This window comes from Aplysia californica, unplaced genomic scaffold (genome assembly GCF_000002075.1).
Source record: "Aplysia californica isolate F4 #8 unplaced genomic scaffold, AplCal3.0 scaffold00396, whole genome shotgun sequence".
NCBI classification, from domain to species: Eukaryota; Metazoa; Mollusca; class Gastropoda; order Aplysiida; family Aplysiidae; genus Aplysia; species Aplysia californica.
In genome coordinates this window covers 274,339-284,464 of record NW_004797666.1, presented here as the reverse complement: position 1 = coordinate 284,464, position 10,126 = coordinate 274,339, and the positions used below count along the sequence as shown (strand labels likewise).

Sequence of the window (10,126 nt, the reverse complement as noted above, 5' to 3'; positions counted from 1 at the left end):
GAGGAGGAGGAGGAGGAGGAGGAGGAGGAGGACCCCAACAGGTGGATGGGATGGCGAACACAAAAGGGGAGGTGGACAGAAAAGACACCCGATTCACATAACACACGCCAAGGCTATCATGACACTGCTAAATCCCGTTAATTCCAAGACAGACGTGTCGAAAGAAAGGTTAAAACCTTGAAAAACCTGACTCACAACAACTCCCATCCCACCTACCCCGTCCGCCCCCAAATGTCGGGGATCGAGAGATGGAATTTGTCGGCTTCTCCAGGATTTCGAGCGCGATGTCCACATTCACCCCTGACGAGGTAAAAAATTCATAGGAAGCCGTGCTTAATCAGGGTGCAAACAAATGTCATGGCAATGTGCTCCGGATTCAGCAACCTTGTAACTCCGACGTTGTCATTTTACCTTTAAAAAACTATTGGAATTCAACAACGATGGTGCTGGAATCGAACCATAAGTTTTTTAAAGAAACAAAAGCATTTTCAGTCTCTTTTATCTGACCTGTTCTAACAATGAAAAATAGTAAGTGGGGGTGGAAAGGAGGGGGGGGGGGGGGTTGTTTCTGATTAAGTAAGATATCAAGACCGTGTAATGACCACACCAGTCAACTACATAATTTCTTAAATTCTGCCTTGTCATATTGGGCACAACTGGACATTTACCAGCGTCGAATTCAAAGCACAATATAACACAAGCTACAAAAAATATTTCTCCTGTTCATGTTGTGAGTCAAGTAAACATGGACAGATCAAGACAGAGTTCTAGTTTAGTATCGGCCGCTTGACTCCCGCCGCCCCCGCCCCAGGGCAGTTTAAAATGACACAAGAAAAACGGATTTCTACCAAATATTTTCCCTACACAGGAATCGAACTCCCATGCTTTGCGCGGTAGCCCAAGAACCTCACCATTACATTACAGACGTTGGTCTAAATAATTCGAAGAGTCAAGAACTAAGAAAACAAAACGAAAGACAGCGATATTTTCAAACTAGTGTTCGCGATCAAGGATATACTAACTAAAACTTACCTTCCCCCCGGTACCGTCGGGTACACAGGGCAGAGAAGAGTCGACGCCACGCGTGTCTGTCCCAGGCCACGTCCTCTGGCTCTGACATGTCCAGGTCGTGGGTGATTGCCTCATTACTGATTGTAATGATATAACTGTCAGCAGGTCTGTCGCTTCTTTTTTCATTTGGTCTCCAGTACCGAGTCATATAGGCAGGCAATCTTGTTTCTGATATTCACAAAGTATATCCCAAATATCTTCATCTTCTCTTTTTGATTTTGTGATCGATTCATTCCAATTAATCAATAAAATTCTTCGGAGACATGCTGTATGAAAACTGTTCAATTTCCGTTAGAATGCTTTGTTTGTGTTTCAGAATATCGCTGAACCATACATCAGTACCGCCAAAATATTACTGGTATATATTTTTAATTAAGTATTCAATGCGATCGATTATGTATGATTTCCAAATTGTTTTTAATTTTACAAAAGCAACCCATGCACTTTTAAATCTTAAATGGGGCGTCGGGAATACAAGCTTCAGTTTCAGAGATAGTGCTGCCAAGATACTTGAAAGTATTCAGTTCTGCCAGGAGTTCTCCATAAAGAATAATAGGAGTAGTTTCTGGTGATATCGCAGGATTTCTGATTTGAAAAATATATATATTACACGGTCAACTTTTCTCTGCAAATCACGGGTCTTTAATTGCAAGGCCATCGCTGATTCCAACAAAGCCGTTAGCAAGAAAAACATTCCATTAAACTGTATCCAAGATTTAATTTCAATCAACTGGGCCACGTGCGTCAGCACAAAGAGTCAACAACCGCATATGAGCGCGCGGGTTGGGAGGAAAGGGGTGATGAATAGATTACTACAGCTTCAGTACAGAGAAATGCATTAACGAATACCGGCCGTTTCATCCTGGAATAATGTTAGACATTGTTACATTTTTGTTTGTTTATCTGTTTCCACAAAGCCTTTCAGGTCACAAACAACACAATTAGGTCAAATAAGAGTCGAAAATTAGACGTCAAACACGAGAGTAACAAACGCAAAAAGGAGGAGAAGAGAAAAGGATGATGAGATAGGATAGAAGGAGCAAACCACATCAGAGCACTGGCAAACAACCCACTAAAATTTCAGTCAAACTGTCAGAACAACGGAGGGAGAGGAAAGTAGTGGGGATGACCACTGACCTCATCGAACCATCCGGAAGAGAGGGCAGACAGACAGACAGACCTACAGACAGACCAACAGACAGACAGACAGACAGACAGACAGACAGACCGACAGACAGACAAACAGACACACACACACACACACACACACACACACACACACACACACAGGCACACATATAGATAGATGGATAGATAGATAGATAGATAGATAGATAGATAGATAGATAGATAGATAGATAGATAGGTAGGTAGGTAGGTAGGTAGGTAGGTAGACCTCTTATTATCTATACTGTACTTTCTCTTTTAACAGGATCCCCCCCTACTGAGTTGTTTCTGGGGTGTCCTTTAAAGAAAACAGAAAGTCTTAACTATCAACAAAGGTTCAAATAATATTATGTCATTTTTTAAAATATTCTTTTAAGTAATGAGAACCACACCGACACAGGGGGCTCGACCTCTCATTCAAAGGTCCCGGGTGCGAATCCGGGTAACGACCGAAAAATTTTCTCCTCTAAAATTGTCTCCTTTTACCTCCTTTCCTGCTATCAAGCAATGTTCTGTCGTCTGCTTTCGTTTCCTCTTTCTGTCCCCACATCCTCACCTCCTTTTCCCCTTCCTCTCGGCTCCTGACTCTTTCTGCAGCCCTTCTACTGCTACTCCTTGGCTCCTTCTTTCTGCTGTCTTTCAGCCACACCCGTGATCTTCTGGTAGGAAAGATCTACACCTAGCCTTTTCGGACAAGGGTAAAAAATCTCGGAGGGCCCGTGTGTAAGTTGCGCACGTTAAAGATCCCCTGGTAGTCTAAAATCGATAAGAATAAGCTTCGGCCGCCACCCGGGCAAAATTCCAAAGTTCCTACCAACTGAAAAAGTTTAAAGTGTCCCACGCACTCATATGACCTAATGCAGTTGCGAGCGCCGTAAAATCCTCACCAAAAAAAACCAAAACAAAAAAAAAGACCCCCAAAAAAACCACCGTCACAATAATGGTAATTTCAGTGCTGGGTAAAGGTACGACAGACGGACACAAACAAGACGGGAAAGTAAAAGACGTGGGAGCTACCAGTGGTGCCCTCCAACTACTCTCCAATATTCTGTCAAACGGAGAGAAATTATATTATGGTAAAAGTGATTATTGGTGTATAACCTTGTTCCCTCCCACGCCCATCGCAACCGCCACCGCCGCCGACACCGTATTTCCTCTCACCCACACCGCCGCGCTGCGCCGCGCGACGCGACGCGAAGACAGCAAAGATGAAGAGACAGACACCCCTAAAAGTTAACCCTCGCGCGACCCCGGTCAACGCAACCACCCGCTACCACTACCGCCGCCCGCGGTATACGACCACCGGTCGGGCCTCGTAACCTCTCCTTTATCGATCCCAAGCAGGATCATCCATCCACACGACAGGTATCCATTCCTGCTAAACAGCCCACTCCAGAAAGTACTTCGAGGACAAAACTTGTGAAATTCTCCACTTAGCAAGAGTTATCACTTGTGATTAGCAGGAAAGAGGAATACATAGTTTTTTCTAGTACGAAGTAGTCGAGATATTGTATGACAGAACCTCTTCCAAATTACAAAACGGGAGTAAAACTATGCCTATTTTATTTGCATCATTATCACATTATGATTAAAACATCGACAGTTTGGGTACATTCATGAGAGCATACTCTTCGACAAAGATAATTATACTAAAAGCAACGACTTTTTAATCGCTTTAACCAGTGCTTACTCTTTGCCACAAGCACGGCCCTATGTAGGATAAAGAAACGGAGCGCTAAACCTCAAGCACCCACCAGCGCAGCAAAACAAAATATAGACCCTCCCACCGCTGTTCTGGGGTAATACTTCAATCTCGAAATCGTCAAAACAGTTTAAAAAGCATCGCTACTTGACTTTCAGATTTATTTTTTTTTAAACCTACAGCAGAAACAAAAGTTACAACGAGCTTCACGTCTTTCAAGTGAGCAAATCGCAACAACCCGTTGAAAGCCTTGAGCAGTAAGTGCACGCCACACCTACCCCTGTCAAAGGGCCAGTTTGGAGCGCGCGAGCAAACAAAGACGTTTATCACACGACAGACTACAGAGGCGCTGGAAGGCGATTACTTTCCCGACGTCATTCTGTGCTAATCAATCTCACTCTCCAACGAGCAAGGACCAAAAATCATTAACGGTGGCGCAGAAGGAGCTTGGTAAGTACAGCATTTTTTACCCTCGGTCTGCGCCGAATGTCATTTGGACAACCGTAATTTCGGCAACGCTAATATAAACCACAAGATTAGCTGAGATATGGATATACATGTGTGTCAGCCGTATGTGGGGATTCCACAGAACGCTTACGGTCAGTTCCGTGTGTTTCCTTTATCAGTTTATTTATTTATTTATCTATTTATTTATTTGTGTATTTATTTATTTATTCAAGTGTTCATTCATTCATTCAATCAATCAATCATTTATGTATTCATGTATTTATTTATTTACCTAATTATTGATTTATCTATTTATTTAAATGTTACAGACATTTTGTGTGGGATTGCTGTTGTTGTTGTTGTTGTTGTTGTTGTTGTTGTTGTTGTTGTTGTTGTTGTTGTTTTGTTTTTGTTTTGTTGTTGTTGTTGTTTTGTGGGGGGGGGGGGTTGGGGGGGGGTATTTCTTCCTTTCTGTTACAAGCACCGGGAGCGTTACTGAAGTCCCATATGTTGAAGTTATTATTCCAACTGTCCATGGTATAACACTGGATAGCCGAGACAGCAGTAATCCCTGTTTTGTTTGACCCTAAAACAGGTCACCCTCCCCATGCTCCGTCAACATCCCCCACTCCCACCTCTTTCTTTTTTTTCTCCTTCTCACTTCCTCCCCCTCCCCCCTCCTTTTTCACCCATAGCTCTCTAGCTCTCTCTCTCTCTCCCTCTCTCTCTCTCTCTCTCTTTCTCTCTCTCTCTCGCTCTCTCTACCTACATACCTACCTACCTACCTACCTACCTACCTACCTACCTACCTACATACCTACCTACATACCTACCTACCTACCTACCTACCTACCTACCTATCTATCTATCTATCTGTCTACTTATCTCACACACACACACACACACATACAAAGGCAAACACACACACAATCTTTCTCTGCCTCTCTCTCTCTCTCTCTCTCTCTCTCTCTCTCTCTCTCTCTCTCTCTCTCTCTCTCTCTCTCTCTCTCTCTCTCTCCTTCTTATAAATCTTGCTCTTTAACTGACTAGATCTGTGTACCCCAAACAAAGATACAACTGTACAATCTAAGTGCCAGCGAAACATCCACACACTATTGAAAATACTTTACAATTTGAAGACTGGTAATTTCATTTTGTTTTACACTATGGCATTCCCCACTGCAGCCATAACTATCGGTCTTGTCAGTACATGCATTATTATTGCGTCCGCTACCTTTTTGAATTATCAGTACTCATTATACTTTCATTATACTCATTATTGTCGTTACTCTTATTGATGCTATTATTGTTATCATTATCATAACAAATTAATATCAACGATAATACTAATATCAATACTAATATTACTATTACTACTACTACTACTACAAATAATGCCCTTGCTATTAAAATTGTTACAATAATAATAATAATAATAATAATAATAATAATAATAATAATAATAAAAACAACAACAACAACAACAGTAGTAGTAGTAATGGTAGTAGAGGTGGAGGTAGTAATAGTTGAAGTAGTATCACTATTATCATTATTATTGTTGTTATTATTATCATTACTATTATATTATTATTATTATTATTATTATCATATGGGGGGGGGGGGGGTCTCGTGGTTTTGAAGAACGGTGTTTGTCTCTCTTTCAATAGATCCCGAATTCGAAACCTGACAGCGTCGGAAAATGTTCTCTAAAAATAATAATTGTCTCATTTCACCTCCTTTCCTGTTCTCTAACCATGTAGTATCAACATCAGAATATGAATATATACACGCACTGCAATTACCATAATCACTATATTATCAAAATAATAACATCGACGTTATTACTACTATTGTCATTACTAGATAAAAGAGAGGCTAGATGTCTTCTTCTTGTCCCCCATCGTCATCATCATCATCATCATCATCATCATCATCATCATCATCATCATCATCATCATCATCATCATCATCATCATCATCATCATCATCATCATGCGCGCGTTTACAACATCATATTTCAGTGTCGACAGGGCATTTAAAACATGACACATTATACCGAACGGATAGCCGTGTATTTCACATTCGCCGGGGGGGGGGGGGGGGGTAGAAGTCACTCCGCCTTAACCCTACCCGTACGTCGTGTTTTACTACCGTATACATACGATGAGGGGAACTCTGTGCCACCACTTTCCAAAGAGGAAATCTACTCGTTAATCCGATCCGTACGCTTCACATAGCAGTCTGCCAAAATGATTTTTGAGAAATACTGAACGTTTCAAAGAGATCTTCGAACTAGAAGTATTCTAAAATGTGAAGTATACAACACCGGGGGTACAAAATGACCCCAGGGCATACGGATAGGGTTAAAACAAGAGAAACGAGCACAGCCACTTCCCCCTGTAGTATGTCTATGTTATATCTAATCTTGGTGGTTCCCAAATCTGTGTTGGTTCGCACCAGCAACGGTCACGGGGTTAATAGCTTGCGAAAGAAGGCCACAAATAATCAGAGCGGACGGTCTTCTTAACGGTCAATCCTAAAGCTAACGAGAAAGGGTCCGGGTAACCTTCACGCTTGGCCGACACACGTCTACTGTTTTGTTACGACTAACTCAATATGTGGGGTAACCGCAAAGGTTTGTAGATGGTCATAGTTGACAAACCGTGTAAGTCATAAATTAGGCGAATATTTATTTTCGTCTGGTACGTTTGTTTGTCTGAGTTAAAAGAAGTACATTGAAAAAATAATGGACCATTAGTGCTGGGGTGAAGTAAAACAGATAGTCCGAAACAACAGAGGGAGAGAAAAGAAGTAAGACCTGCCAGTGGCGCCCTCCGACCACCTGCATTTTCGTCTGAAAATATCGCATGAAAACTATCGTGCATCATGCTAACAGTGCGAGTTAACAGAAGTTTAAAAAAAATTAAATATGAAGATGGCATAATAATAATAATATGTACTTATCTATGTTTGACAGTTTTCAAGCACACTTTCACCTGTACTCGCTTTTCTATGAAAGCAATTTTAGACTTACACGGTGTGCGACTGAATCGTCGAGCTGCCAACTATGCCTCTTATTGCAATAATCATTTACAGTGCGCACGCCTATTTCGAGACAATGTGTATTTAGTAAATTAGTCATCAGGATATATGTAACTACATACAAGCGTGCTGTGCGTATGTCTTAGCGTCGTATGGCCGTGCGCATACGTGCGTCAGTGAGCCCTCATATATCTATCGACCTGAGAGAATACGTACGTGAGCGAATACATGAGCATTTATACACATGTGCACTTCACAAAGGTGAACAGGAACAGAATGAGGACAAACGAACTTCACCAGGCCAAATCGCATAACCAGGCCAAATGAGTTCAAAACGAGCTGGAACGGTGGGTATATCGCTATTGGCCAGTAACATGTAGGAAAAAACTGGCCTGGCTTTCATTGCTGGGGTTCGAGATGTCGTTTGACCACTGGGGGTTCTGAGCTCACCCATAACAGGCTGGAGAACACATACGGTCGAACCTGTCCAAGACAACTACCTATTCTCGAGAAGAAAACATCTCCCTTGAACAATGTTAATATAATATAGACAGGGGAAAACTCTTGAGCTTGAGGTAAACGGTAAGAGATATCACATATACAACACAAGTGTGCGCTCTTTAGAATAAGAGTGCCCTATCCTCGCTTTTGAAAAATGAAAACTGACTTATCATAATCGTATTATGGAATAAAACTCAAGCCAAATCGATTAATTGTTGTAAATTCTATGGGGTCATATATTGAGGGATTTTCGGGCCAATGAAACCGAAATGCAATTCATTGTTCTAACTTTTCTGATAACAAAATATTTTTTTTTAAATCTATGTTTCTCAAAACTTTCCAAAGTTAAGTCACACCACTCTCATTCTAAAAGGCACATCACAGAAGGCCTTGCTTCTGTGTAGGGGGGTTAAGGTGGATAATTCAAGGACAGAGGAGCAATACTCATTACTGAGAGATAACATAGATCATGAACCTGTCTAGGGTAAGTCCATACATTCGTACAGGAGCATTCTCAAGCGATACGATACACGTTCCCAAATACACAGGCACATGCATCATGCATACCTGCACACCTCTCATACAGCAAAACCAATTCACTCAGACCGTTAGGTAGTGGTCCTGGCAGCAAAGTGGAATTTTGAAAAGTTTGCAGCATTTGCGACCGACGGTATCCTCCTTTTCCTCGTTCTCTTAACGTATGTCGTATATTAGTTCAGAGCACGAGTAATGTGTTTTCGTGAGAGTTTTCCGGCACTTATAACACATTTGGGTCATATAGGCGCCGAAGATTAGAAGTGATATAAGAGAGTAACAAACACAAAAAAGAAAGGGGATAGATAAGGACGATAGATGTTTGATAGGAAAGAATGCCCCAACTACACCAGGGCACCGGCTAACCACCCACAAAGCAGGAGTAAAAAAAAAGAGGAATTGTAGTTACTTTCAAAGTAGAAGTGCATCACGTATTAGGACACTTGTTATAACTTATTTGTTTGAGTGATGAGAAGCAGCACAATTTCTTGGAAACGCACCGTTGTAAGAGGCTTTCTTTTATCATATTTTAATCTTTAACTCATGTTCAACTCCCGATCGGTAGACTCGATTAACATTCCCGTTTGCCACGGAAAAAATAGGAAAGACAAGGTATAAAACAAAGGAGGCGGGAGGGGGGGTCTAAAAGAGGTTTAAACAAATTTTTTAACAAAATAAAACCCTAGAAAAAGCATGGTGGTCGGTAGTACGCAAGGGTGGGGTTCGATTTTTTTATATTTAAAAAATCCCTTTCATCAAAGTAAGACAATCGAAGAGATAATATATCCGATTCATTATCGTCCATTTAAGAATCTGTTCGAGTAAAGCCAGAAAAGATAAATTAAAACTTATGACCAAATTTTCAAAGTACGACTAAGGATTCGAACTGGGTCTACAGGCAGCGCAATTTAGAAGAGTACTAACGATCCTTCAAATCAATTTATAAATAACCAAAACCAAATATGTCGGCACGCTGATAGAACACTATACCTGTACAGTATTGCTAAACATAGAACCACTTCTCTCGACCTCAGATAAAGGTTGTTCAGTATCGTAGAGTGCATCTTTGCGCCTCTACACAAGACACACATGGTAGTCTCAATGTGAATACGAAGGAACCGATTATAGGTCCAATAGGTCCAGTATCTTAGTGCATGATGAAATAATCCTTGAAGTGAAACCTAATTGACTTATCGCCATGGTCATTCCATAATCGATCAAATCAGTTTCTGAGACTTTCCAGATAACGCCGGTTTTCAAATATAGGCATCAAGTGATATCTTATATTATAGTTTCGTTTTGTTTCTTTATTTTCTTCTTAGTTTTTGATCGACAGCGAATGCTCAAGTTATGGTTTTGATTTGGAAGCTCTCTTTTTATCATATTAGTTCATTCCAAACAAAAAAGAAAAGAAAATTAATGTTTAACGCGCTTGTAGAATGACGATGACGATATTGTAATAGTCAGAGTCAGTAAGTTAATAAATGTCGGCTAGAGAATACGTAAAGAAACCCCAGATCATCAGGTGAAAGGGCAGAGGCGATTATTTTGGGCATGGATAAGATAACTACAGGAACATGTGCTGGAAACAGTTGAATAAACAATATAATCTTAATGATCATGATGATGATGATGATGATGACGACGACGACGACGACGAGG

General features: G+C 41.0%; 1 protein-coding gene across 2 annotated transcripts in view; it reads left to right on the top strand.

Moving 5' to 3' along the window:
* Window positions 1-10,126, top strand: part of LOC101862431 — a 59,401-nt gene that overhangs the window by 4,636 nt on the left and 44,639 nt on the right. The window contains exon 1 of one of the 2 annotated variants that reach the window (XM_005103910.3): window positions 3,164-4,390. The exons of the other annotated variant lie outside the window; for it this stretch is intronic. The gene's annotated coding sequence lies outside the window, so the exon portion shown is untranslated. Of the gene's footprint in view, window positions 1-3,163; window positions 4,391-10,126 lie in introns of those variants that run through there. 2 annotated transcript variants of the gene reach the window in all.